Raw genomic sequence first — 13,517 nt, forward strand, 5'->3', positions numbered from 1 at the left:
TACCAAAAAATGTGTAAGGCTTGTATTTACGATCGGTAGGTCGCAAATACGCGTTGGATTGTGACTTAAGAAGTCGAGTCGGGAATTTTAAGGGAGAAAAGAGGGGGCGGACACTCGCGTAAATCTCAAATGGGGGGCATTTGAGGGGTATTTATAGGAGAATGAGTGGTTGTGTGAGTTTTGAGCGACGTGGCCACTTGGGCTGCTCAAAGAGGCGCGAGCCACGTCGCGGTTCTTCGAGTTGTGTTGTCACTTTCACAATAAACGCAATCATGATTTGTTCTATCCTAGGTTTTGTAGTCACATGTTTGGTACTTGACCAATATGAATCCGGGAAAAATTAAGGTAGAAGGTTTGAAGTGTTTTGTTTTTAGTGGATGACTCGGTTTGACTCGTTGTTGGAGTCGGGATTTGAATTTTTGAGTCGGTTTTTGGTCCGGTGTCGATTTTGACTCTAGTTAGTGTCATTGCGACCCCGTCGTCGTGCATTAAACACTCCAGGTATTTTTGAAATGTTTTAAAATGTTTTATTTTCGAAATCGTTTTAAGTTTTCCGACGTAAAGTTGTACACAAATTGTCGATCAAACGCCGCGATTCCAAAACATGTTGTAGTCCGATAATCATCGGGTGTTTGTTGGAGTTTCAGCAGATACTAAGTATCTACACTATATTGCTGAAGGACAAGGACTTGCTCCTTCTCTGTTAGACAGTCAACAGCAGTGTGACCATCATTACTCCCACATCTCTCACAAGTAACGGCTTCCTGTTTAGTCAACAAGTGAACCGTTTGTTGATCACCAGCAGCTTGCAACTCTAGCTTATCAAAACAGGCATTCATGGCTTCCAGCTGAGCCACAACTGCACTATCTATCAAGAGACAAGATTTAATACCTCCTCTCGGGTTCCCATACTCAGCACAATGGGTAGCCATTTCTTCTATGATACCCCATCATTTATCATCGTCATTGTTCTTCTGAAATCGCCCATTAGATGAGGCGTCCAATATAGCTCGGTGGTCATCATACAACCCATTGTAGAACTGGTTGCATAAAAACCACTGATCAAAACCATGATGAGGAAGAAACCTCACCAACCTTTTGAAACGGCGCCAAGCTTCATACAAGTTCTCATCAGGTGTCTGCTTAAAACTTGTAATTTTCCCTCTCGGCTGATTAGTTCTTTTTGGAGGAAAGTACCTTTTATAAAAAGCAAGGGCAAGGCTCTCCCAGTCAGTAATACCGGCTACAGTACGATCAAGATCAGTGAGCCACTCACGGGCTCTGTCGGTCAAAGAGAAAGGAAACAGGACTTCCTTAATCTTATCTTGGGTCACTCACTTAGTGGCGGGAATGGTAGAGCAATAGTCAGTAAAGACCTCCATATGTTTACGCGGATCTTCACCCGCCACACCCTGAAACAGATTTCGTCCGACCAAATTAATATAGGACGGTCGAATGTTAAAAGTATTACCATCCTCGGTCGCAAGACTGAAACCTTTAGGGATCGAGGCAGCTGTGGGCTCTGAGTGACTCGCAATATTAGGCATCTTTACTGGCTTTATAGCAGAAATAGAGTTGTCTTCTTCACAAGACGGATCTTCTGCAAAACGAAAATATTGTAGCTCGGGTTCAAAAGTACTCAAGACTTCCTTTTGAATCTTCCTCTGCAGTCTTAGTCTATGCCGAAAAGATATCTCTGGCTCAGGATCAGTAGGAACTAATTTTGACCTGTTTGAGCTGGGCATACACAACACTGAATAAAAATTCCCTGAGACCAAAAGAAATAAACGAAACAAAAACAGACAGACAGGCTATTGCCTTCCCGGCAACGGCGCCAAAATTTGATAAGGTCGTTATGTACCAAAAATAAATACCTAAATATAACTAACAGAAGCTAGCGATAAGTAGGGTCGATCTCCACATGGAGGCAAGGTATCTATCTGTAAGTCCGTCTATCTAAGTCACAAATTGGGGGTTTCGAATTTGGTTTCTAAAACTACTAAAGATTAAAGGGTAAGAGAAATAAAGCAAGAGCAATAAAGCAAGAAAATAGTAGTTAGGTGATCAGATAAAATAAGTATGTCAGGATTTCGGTTCACCATGGCAGTTTATCGACTCAGTCATAAATAGCCTAGACAATCTACTATGAGAAGGGCAAGGGAAAGATCCTTCCGGTCCGCTATCCACCCTAGATTTCCACTAACTTAACTTCCGTCCTCATTAGGGTAGTCTACTGTTCATAGCAGGTCTGTTTATTCCAATCTTCCAATCCAGGAACAAAGTTAACCAAATTAATGTTATTTAGAAGCGTGCACTCAACTAAATATGTTACAGTTATATTGCTATGGTGACAGATTCTCACAAGTAAATTACCTAGTCTATTTACTACATCGTCTCATGACTACCATGGATCCTCTAATCCTAACATAAGGGGATTAGCTACTCATGTCTTTAAGAATAACGATAATAACAATAATCATGACGATGCTAATGGAAGACATAGAAAAGAAATTGAGATTAAGCATAAACAAACAAAAGCAAGGATAAGAATGAGAGAATGAAAAATAAGAACAAGCAAAGTATTAGATAAATATTAAGATGGAAGAAAGATTACAATCCAAAGAATCCGGCGTAAAGAACAATCCGTCGTAATTAAGAGCAAAGGTACGTGATTAAGAGTAGTTCAGAAGTGATTAAGAGTAGCTAAGAGATTAAGCAGTGATTAATAAGTAGAGAAGTATCTTTAGACCTAATTACGACTTCCTTATATAGAGAAGTGTAATTTTACAAAAATAAACCTAAACACGAATCAGTCAACCCGTGTATTATAGAAAACTACTCGATCGAGTCATTTCAGACCACTCGATCGAGGATTTCTTTAGCCAAACTGTTCGATCGAGCACTTGAGGCTCTCGATTGAACTCTTCCATAAAATCATATTTCGATCGAGCATAGGGAACTACTCGATCGACCTCCCGCAGCTGCCAAACCACTCGATTGGACTCCAGAACATCTCGATCGAGTGGAAATCCATTGAATCAGCCTTCAACTCGCATAGCCAGCTTCCTATAACCTCCCTTCACGCATCCCGAGGTACAACTCTTGCTCTAATATCTCCATCTCCTCACAATGCATACTAAATGGGACAAATAAGATGCGATTCCACTACTTTTGGGTCCATTTCTGCAATTAAGACAAAACAAACCAAAGTAGCCAATTTGGGGCATTTTGCAATATAAAGTGATACAGATAGCATAGAAATGCGTGAAATAAAAGACTAAAAATTCTGTATAAATTGCACGTATCGGCAAACATTCATGGTGGCGTTGATAACCCTTTTCTTCAACTTTCCGCCTTTATGTTTCTGCCTCCAATTCAAGACATCCTGGTAAGGGATATCTACTCAAAGTCAATCCCTCACCTGGTTTAGAACCCTCTGACTGTAAGTACTTCTATAAAACAAATGCTCATTCTTCTCAACATTACTTTTACATATATAACAAGTAACCTCATCACTAACACCTATTCTATGAAGCTTTTCATTAGTATTCAGACTGTTGTGATGTTGGATCCATGCAAGGAACCCATGTCTCGGTATTGTCCATTTGTTCCATATTAAACCTGATCAGTTTACCTTTTCCCTTTTATCTCGAAGGAATTCATGCCCTTTTGCAATTGTATATTCTTTTCCCTCCTGATTAGTCCATATTTGTTGATGATATGCATCGTTCAGTAGAGTTTTGGTCTAACAAATTTTCCTCCAGTACCAACTAGTGTTGTCTGTAGGAGAATAATCATGCCAATTTCCGCCCTTTATATAAGTGTGATTAACCCATCTGACCCAAAGATGATCATACTTGGATGTTATCATCCAGACTAACTTACCAATAGCCACGTTGTTCCATATGATGTCATTTTTAAGACCCAGACCACCTTCTACTTTAGGTCTATAGACTTTATCTCAAGAAACCAAGGGTGACATATGAAATTCACTCCTCCATCCCATAAAAAATTCCTGCAAATAGATTCAACTCTTGCAATAACCCTATTATAAAAGATAAACATAAAAGCAAAGCCCAATAGTTATGGAGGATTTAGAGGACAGCTCTCACCATAACCAGTCTGCGAGCATATGATAATATCCTTGATCCAAGTCCTCTGATTTTGTTCACCACTTTATCAATAAGTGATTTACAGTCATGTGCATTGAGTCTAATATTTTTGATTCGTGCCCCAAGATATCTAAATGGCAATTTTCTTTCCACTAAACCTGAAATATGCATGATCTCATTGTTCACAATGTCATTAACTCCATTAAAGTATGCATTTAACTTGTCCTTGCTCATGTTGAGACCCGAACTCTTATAAAGTAGAAAAGGTCTTTAGAATCACCATAATAGATTGTACATCCCCTTTGCATAAAAGAAGTAGATCATCTGTAAACACTAAATGGGTCAATTTCACAGGCTTGGAAAGTGGATAAAATTTAAAATCATTTATCTCAATGGTATAAGCCAGTAGTCTAGTGAGATATTCCATGCATATAGTGAAGAGTAGTGGGGATAGAGGTGATGTAGAGCGAGTCGTTGTTCACTCAATCAAATACATTTATAAATCCAACAAATAACTAGCAAGTGGTAAGTAGGAGTCGATCCATGGGACGGTATATTTTGGGCAAGTGTCATAATTGATTGGGATTTTGCAAATAACTAAACTAATGGAAGCAATGCAAACAAAACAAAGATGTAAACAATCAAATAAAAAGCAACTAGGTTGAGTGGATTAATATAAGTGATCATTAGGTTGGGTTTCTTTTTGAAGGGTAGTATTATCTAGGCTTATAGGTGTATGTAAACAAGTAGTGAAATATGCAAGTCGTCACTTAAGCCTTTCATCGAACATGTAACATGCGTATGCTAGAAATAAGACAAGTATTCAACATATCAACCCAATATACTTGTGATTCCAAGATTTGATTCAAGTCTAAGTTTGGTCGGATTAGGTCCGAGGTTTTCGATCTGACGGGCCCACCTAGGTCGATGTCGGGTTAGCTTTTGCCATATACCCGATCTTCCTACCAACATCGTGCATGATCTAACAATTCTCTAGGCTTTCTATCTTACGGGAATCGTTGAATAGGTAGACATTAATACAAGGTTTGTCAAGCCAAGCAAGCATTTCATCAAACATATTGTGTGCACTAGTTGAAACCACAACAATCAATCAACATAAAAGACTTCAACAAGCATAAATTACCCTTTAATCATACCCATAATCCCCCCACTTATCCTAGCAATATCACTACTCACTAAGTGACATAAGAAATATTCTAACAACAACAATAAACAAAGATTCTAAACTAAACATGTTGATTAAGACAAGTAATAAACCAACTTAATGAAAGATTAACAAGTAAATAAAGAGAGCTTAGAAACAATACCAACCAACAAAGTAATAAAGGAGAATCCTTGAATAAAGATGAAGATTTGTCACTAATATTCAAGCATAAACCCAAGAGATTGAAGACTAAACTAATTAACAAGTATTGAAGGATTGATTATTGAAAGATTAATGTAAATTGATGAAAGATTAATGTAAATTGAGGGAAGATTAAGTCTAATCTACTCCTAATCTAATTTAAGAGGACTTTATCTAATATAAGGAGGCTTAATCTAAACTAAGGGGGGTTAACCCTCAAAATATTACAAACATGATATATATATTGGTTACAAGATTATGATTGATTAGGAGGTAGAGTGTCGTATTACAAGAAGGCTTGGCTCGGCGACTTCAGAGCATAACCAAAACCTCTGCCTTGGAACCCGGCCAAGATGAGGTTGGGATCGGGTGAGTTGAGGTCCATGTTGGGCGAGCTGGTGCTGAACTCGGGCGGGTTATGGCCCAGGTTGGGTATTTGAGCTCAGATTGTAAAACGGACATCATTTCTTTATCCAGACTCCTATTAGAGTGATTTAAAAGTCTAAACCACTTGATTTTTCGACGTCGTTCCATATATCATAGTTTCAGAGCCAAACAAGCACTTTTTGGTTTGGGTCCAAGCGATTTTCTCTTGTGGTCTCTCTCTTTTCGTCATTGTTGAACCATAACTCGTGGGGCTTAGCATCCTAAACCATCCTAAATCTTGGTTTATTGTACTAAGAGTCTTTGGTCTTAACCTCCTCTTTATGCTTGGTCACTAGTACCGTCAATTAAGCTCTTAATTGCTCAATTTATGCGCGATTTCCGCCTTTTTTGTTTCCTTTCATACAAATGGGCTAAAATCTTATAAAAAAATCAAATAGGAAGCTAAAGACGCCGAAATGATCCTAATAAGTGCAAATAAGAATGCGAAACGGGGTGCAGAATGGGGTTAAAAGTTTAATAAAATGAACCATATCCAATATCCAAACCAAACCTTTACTCGTCCCGAGTAAATAGGTGACTGAAACCAAGACCTTTATTTAAACTATTCCTAATACATATCCGATACGTGATAATTAGCGGGTCTCACTCCGCCCCTTCAACTCACAACAAGACATCCATTAGGTAGAATGCCTTCTTGCAAGGCAAGGTGGGGCTTGCCAAAATGGCGATGCATCCTACATCCATTAGGTAGAATTCACTACATTATCACTAACATAAAGAGTAGGGAAAAGAGATTGGAGCGATCATACCATGCGATTCTTCATAAATCTCTTAAGGATGTCTCGAATGTGGTGTAGTCTCTAGGTGAAAAGAGTGACAAACACACAAGTATATACAAGTCTACACTACTAAAGTAAATAACATGTTTTTGGATTTTTGATTTTTCAATTTTTTAGGGATTTTGTTTTTATGAAATTAAAGAACATGTTTTTGAAATTTTTGAAATTTTTATGATTTTTGAAAATATAAATTCTCATCCCTACACTAGCATGTACATTGTCTTCAATGGACAAAGCAATAGGAAATGGATGCAGGTACATACTCTATGTAAATGCAACTATCTAGATGACATATATTACAAATGATGCAATTGACCTAATCTAAACTAAAGTGATGCATGATTTCTATTAATTGGAAAGCTAATTTGAATTATCTTGGGTTACTTATGATCAAATCTCCCGAAACAGAACCAAACACTACCGCTAGTGCAAAAAGGAGGAGTTTTTATCATGCATGAATGCAAAATTTATGCAACTAACTACATGAGCTATCTATACTATACTAAATTAGATAAGATGAGCTAATCTATATGAACTAATTATACTATTTTTTTTTTTGGTACATACTAATTATACTATTATGATGTATGATACTCAGTTTAAAAGAGAGCTAATTTGAATTGACTCCTAATACTTGTAATCAAACCTCCCCAAACCAAACAAAACATTATTTCCAATGCAAAAAAAAAAAAGAGAAGGTTTGGCTGCAAGTACTAATATGATTTTAGATGCAACTATACTAAATAAAATGCAAACTAATGAAGCTAAATACAAAGTAAAAGGGTAGGATATCTTACAAATGATGGTTATAGGGAGTGTTGGGAAATGTGTCCTCAACAATAGTGCGATCAAATGATTTAAATATCATTATTAAATCTCATTTTAAGAATACATGTGGGATGTAATATTTTACAGTCAACTGGTCCACACATATCGGTAATGATTGGCTGACTAGAGTTTGACATTACTGTCGTGCGACGGTGGTGATCAGTTGATCCCCTTAGGTCATACCTATAGGGAAATACTCTTAATTGATTATTTAATTAATCGTATACCGATACGAGTTAATTAAATTGCTTAAAATTGACGGATGATTTTGTGAGTAAAATTTACGTATCTTATTGTAAATATGATTAAATAAGACACGGTCTAAGTAATCGAACTATTTTATTACTTGGATGAAATTATTGTTTACAGAAACAATTGAAACGGGATGAATAAATTATTATAAATACAGAATGTTGTAGTTTATAATTTGGAAACATTTTTGGTACAAGTAATTACGAATTACTAGTCGATTTTGTAAATGACATATTTTATGAGTATGTTGATTTTTAATATGTTAAAAATACATTACAAATTCACATGTCAAGTAACATATCACATATGTCACAATTGACAAATGACAAAATAAAATGGACCTTCCATTTTATCTTGTATGTACCGAAAATTAGAAGGAGATTTAGTGGAATAATTATGTTGATTATTTTAATATGAGAAAACATAATTATTAAAGCCTAATCTCTAGCCTTGCAAGCCTAAGCTTTTGAGAAGAGCAAAATCAAAAGGCATTGGGCATGCTACCCAAGGCCATAATTTCGGCCACCCTAAGGAAAGAAGAAGAGTTTTTCTTTTTTATCATTATTCATTCACAATTCATTTACAACATTTCTAGTGTAAGAAATGGCTTTCTCTCTATCTTGTGTGGAAACTCTAGAGAAATAAAAATCTCAAAATTATTCTCTCTCAACCGAAATATATGAGAGAACAATAATATTTTGTGTCAAAATTTTTAAGTAAGACTAATCTTAATACTAGATCATATTATTTTAGTCTTTAAGATGTATTCCTTGGGTATATGCTTTTGGGAGGGATTCTACCTTTGAGTCCTTGTTCTTCCATTTGGAGAGCTCAAGAACAAGTGAGTAGGTGAACTCACTTGTGCCCATAAATCCGATTTTTATGGTGAGAAAATTATTTTTCTTCCTTATATTGTTTATTTGTTTGCATGCATAAAATCCGTATTTAATTTTATGACAAATTAATTTAAACATATATGAGTATGTTAGTATGTATAAAGATCTACATTTCCTTCAATTGGTATCAGAGCCACGGTTGTTTGCATGCAAATCGGTTAAAAGTTTTTCCGAGTTATAAGAATAACAAATAAAACTTGTAAAATTTGTGTTATTATGATATATCACGAAATTAATCCATGCATGTTAATATTTCTGGTCCTAAAATGTTTTAGGATATTTTGGTTAATTTTACGGATTTTTATTGTTCATATTTTACAATAATGGCATTTAAATATGATTTTATGAGTAAAAATGTCATTTTTGGTCTAAAATTAGCTATACTTCGAATTTTCAGTTGGTTTTTGGATATGTTGTCACATATATTATTTTGAGATAACCTGTAAATTTTCATAATTTTGGGACTTGTTATGCTCGAAAAATGGATTTTTCATTATTAAATTCGGATTTAAGTGAAAAATAGGTTAATATGAGTTAAATTTCGAATCTGGTCATAGAAAATTAATATGTTATCACATGCAATTTTACAAGATGTGTGTAAAATAATTGGCTATAAAGAAGTCTTTTTGCATGATTTATGGATTTTTGAAGAAAAATAGCATAAATAGTGACATTATTAGTGTAAAATTAATAAAAACATAATCTATGACTTAGGAAAAACGTCTAATGTTGCATTTTATTATATTTTACAGATCTAAAATTGAAAAGTTTATGAATATAATTTTCCATGTTTTTATGATTATTTTTGTTAAAATCGATAAACCGCAACATTGTTTTTCCGGAAAATTTTCGAAATTTTTAACCTAAGATTTTGAACATTATGAGTGTCATGGTATTTTTCCAGAATGTTCATGAGTTTAAATTTCAAATTTTGAATTTATTTGAAATTTTGTGATTTATTTGAAGTTTAATAGCTTATTTTTGTAATTTTTGGTCCATTTATGAACAATTTTATAAAATATGGGTTAATTATGGTCAAATTATTAGTGAAGACTAAATTTTGAGTCCTAAGAGGTTAGGGTAATTAACTTATGCATAAATATGAGTTTATGTATTTTTGTGATTATAAATGTTGAAATCACGCAAATCCGTAAAAACCGAGTAATATACGATATTGGCTAATTAAAAGGCGATTTAGCATAAAACTGAGCATGTTCTTACATATTATAATGCTGCATTTTCTTTATGATTGTCATAATTTTAATTTATGTAATTTTTGAATTATGTATTTTTACTTAGTATGGCCTTAGATTTTAATTGGTATTTCCCGAAATGTATGGGAATATCGATTCGGTTGTAATTTTTATTGTGATCTCGTATCACCGTTTTGTAATTTAATAGATTTATTTTATTTTAAGTTACAAATGTATAATATGAAATTATGTAATTTATTATGTAATTTTATTCATTCCGGAGTTCCCAAAGACGGATTTCTTCAAGAATGGCGATACATAAAGACGGTGTTACCTCGAGATGCGTGCCACAACCGAAGTTCAAGGGACCAATGGAGTTGGTTTCCGAATATGTAATAGATAAATAGTTTTTCTATTTTAGGAAAGGCCATACTAGGATTTATTTATCTTTATGCTTGCATTTTATTTTATGTCACATGCATCGCTAAATCGCCATAACTAAAACATGCATCCTTATTTTATCGAGTTTATCGACCGTGTCAATTAAAATTATCGTAGTTCACCGCTTTAGTTCACTTAAAACGTGATAGATAATAAATTGACATGACCTCTCGCTAAAACAATCAATTGAGACATAGCCTTACCAAATAGTAGAAACCATGAAAACCTATTTCGCGAGGGAGTGCGCTCGGCTACCCCGGGGTACAAACCTTGTTACGTAGGGGAAGTGGGTGATAAATGTCTATCCACCGAATTCATGTTGATAAGGGATGTATCGGCCACCCCGTGCCCAAGTTAATGTGGGTTTGGATAATGGACACATTTATTCGAAATTTGGATTGAACTCAAGAAAAGTTTTTTGATAAGGGATGTATCGGCTACCCCGTGCCCTTGTCGGATGTGTTTTGGGCTAAAGATAAATGTTAATGTAATTTTATCGACCGAGAGTTCTAAAAGTAGAATCGATTAAAGAGTTAATCCACCGAGTTATATTGATAAGGGTTGCATCGGCTACCCCATGCCCAAGTTGATATGAATTTGGATCTCGGAATCATTTTTATAGTTGGATAGAGGTCACTATATAAATGCTCATATCTTATTAATTTATTTACAAGTATGATTTAAAACGATAAATGTTAAGTCTTTCCACTATTCTGTTATTATATTGTTCTATTTCTTTACCACAATTCATATACGATATCATTTCGATTTTTCAAAATCTCCATTAAAACTTCGTAACTAGAGACAAATTTGAATTTTGCTTCTAAAAACCTCAAATGAACCGTTGCTAAGGATCTCTTGTAAAGAGTATAGATTAAAGTTATTCATTATCAAACAGGTTTTTGATTCTTTACTAACACATCTACTTAGAATGGATTGTTATTCATATACTTAATTGAATTAAGTACCTTGAAGCGATAAATTATTTTGGTAATTAGTTTTGTCAAGAATTCGTAATTGACCAAAATAACGCAACCACCTCAATGAAACTTTTTAAGACTAAAACGAACAAATGAAGAGTGTTCTTCATGAATTCAATTTTGCTTCTCAAAGCAAAGACTCATTGAAATGAGTGGGAGCATTCTCTTAAACCGTTAAGATGAGGACGAGGTTCAAGAAGTAAAGATTATAATGGAATTGATACAAGGTAATGTTAAACGTAAAGTTGTTGAGAATGACGATACTAAACCTATCAATCCCGACCGATAAAGTTTCCATTGTCTCAAATGTTGGACACGAGAAAGGAAACTACCCCAAATTATTGAAGAATCAACAAGTTAGTTGTAGGACATCTAATGGGACCTTCTTCTTTAAATGTTTATTTGATTAAACATAAATTTTGCTAGTACCACTTCGTCAATATTAGAAACCAATGGAGGTTTTCATCATTGTACTTGATACATAGGATGATTAGAATATGACGACTAGCAACAATCATATTGAGAGATAGAGTCATTGTGTAATCAATCTAGTTTTGGGTTTATAGTTGTACTTAATTGTGACTATTAAGTGCATAAACTCTAAATAAGAATATAAACTTGTTAAGTTACAAAAGAGGTTTCACTTTTGTGACCCTATACACCACGATTTGATATATGGCTAGCCCATTATCAAGGTGATTATATTCTAAACCAAACTAGAATGATAAATCATGAAGATGATGCAAGACTCAAAATTGGTAACCCAAGATTAAACCTTAAGTTTTGGAATAATGAGCGCAAAGAGTTATCGAATACTCTTGAAACCATTAGATTGTTAATGGTATATGCGTATCTTGTATTCAAAGCAAGATGTCTCGTGCCTTTTGGTTGAAAAGGAGATCGAGGTTGTAAATCATTGATCCAAAATAGGTTGATCATTTTCTTTTACCAACGATTTAAGTTGATGAGGTAAATAGAAAAATCTTTTGAAGAAATTCAAAGAGCTCAAGGAATCACGATTTAGTCGTGATGGGATTATCAAAGTGAAGACTTTGATATAAGCCAAAGGAAATGTGATATAGTATCACAAGTTAATCTCTCTTAGTACTCATTATGGAGTAATGTGTGGTTGGATAAGAAATCAAACGCTATTCGATATGGTTTGGACTTCAATCAAGTTACTTTGAGTTACTTGATACTTTTGGGGATTTTATCATTTTTGTCTAAATTATTTTTTCCACTAAATAGAATCATATGAGATATGAAATGGTAAGGGTACCATGGTTGTAAGTTTTCACAAGAAACAAATGCTCATTTTTCTTTTTATAATCACGAGTACACCGGGTTTGTGGCTCGTGAAGCTGTCTTTCTGAAATACAAGTTTATTTCTAGAAGACAGAGTGGGAGAAAATTATACAAGAGCCACAAAGAATGTTATGTCGCAAGAAACTGGTCTTTCTTGGCTACATGAGACGTTTTGTGTAAGACGTTGTTTCTTTAAAACCTAGGAGGTTAAATTCGTCACTTGTTAAAGATGATGAATTCATGCTACTTTTAAGAAAGTAAAGAGCTTATAACTTACAAAAGAAATTGGTTGATTCAAGTTGATTACTTCTCGAAAGTAATGAACATATGACTTACATAAGAGTGTTTAAGTCACAACTCAATACAAGGCTTAGAGCCATGAGAATCCGAAACGAAAGGACTTGATTAGTGACAAAGGGTTTTGCACTAATAAAGAGAGATTTCAAAGCAAGATTGGTTGCAAAGGGTTTTGCACAAATTGAAATGCTTAAGTCTATTTGGATCTTCTTAGGGATTGTATTTCATTATGAGGATACGCATATAGCATGTGAATCTAAAACCCAATTCTTCAAAAGAAGGAATGTATTCAATACATATCATGAGTTTAATAGATTCTTGCAATCCTAAGATAATGCGCAACTTAAGAGATGGTCTTAAGTAGGACATCAATGAGTTAGAATCAATGTTTTGATCATGTTATAAAACTTTTCTCGATAAGTCGAGAAGTTGTGTTTATACATGGAGTTTAGTGGGAGTTACGGTAATTTTAAATAGTCTTATATGTGAATGACATATTGATCATCGAGAATGATTTAAGACTTTTGGAGTATTATAATACATCTTAAATATCCGGATTTATGAAGATAAATCCACATGATATTAGCGTCAATAAGAAGTCTTATGTTGATAAGATTCATG

General features: G+C 34.4%; 1 non-coding gene across 1 annotated transcript; it reads left to right on the top strand.

Annotated features, from left to right (window-relative positions):
- The first annotated feature begins 1,066 nt into the window (after positions 1-1,066).
- LOC141616063 (small nucleolar RNA R71) lies at positions 1,067-1,171 on the top strand. The gene has a single exon (XR_012530439.1). It is a non-coding gene; the product is annotated as a small nucleolar RNA R71 (small nucleolar RNA).
- The last annotated feature ends 12,346 nt before the right edge of the window (positions 1,172-13,517 follow it).

This window comes from Silene latifolia, chromosome 11, assembly GCF_048544455.1.
Source record: "Silene latifolia isolate original U9 population chromosome 11, ASM4854445v1, whole genome shotgun sequence".
Lineage (NCBI taxonomy): Eukaryota > Viridiplantae > Streptophyta > Magnoliopsida > Caryophyllales > Caryophyllaceae > Silene > Silene latifolia.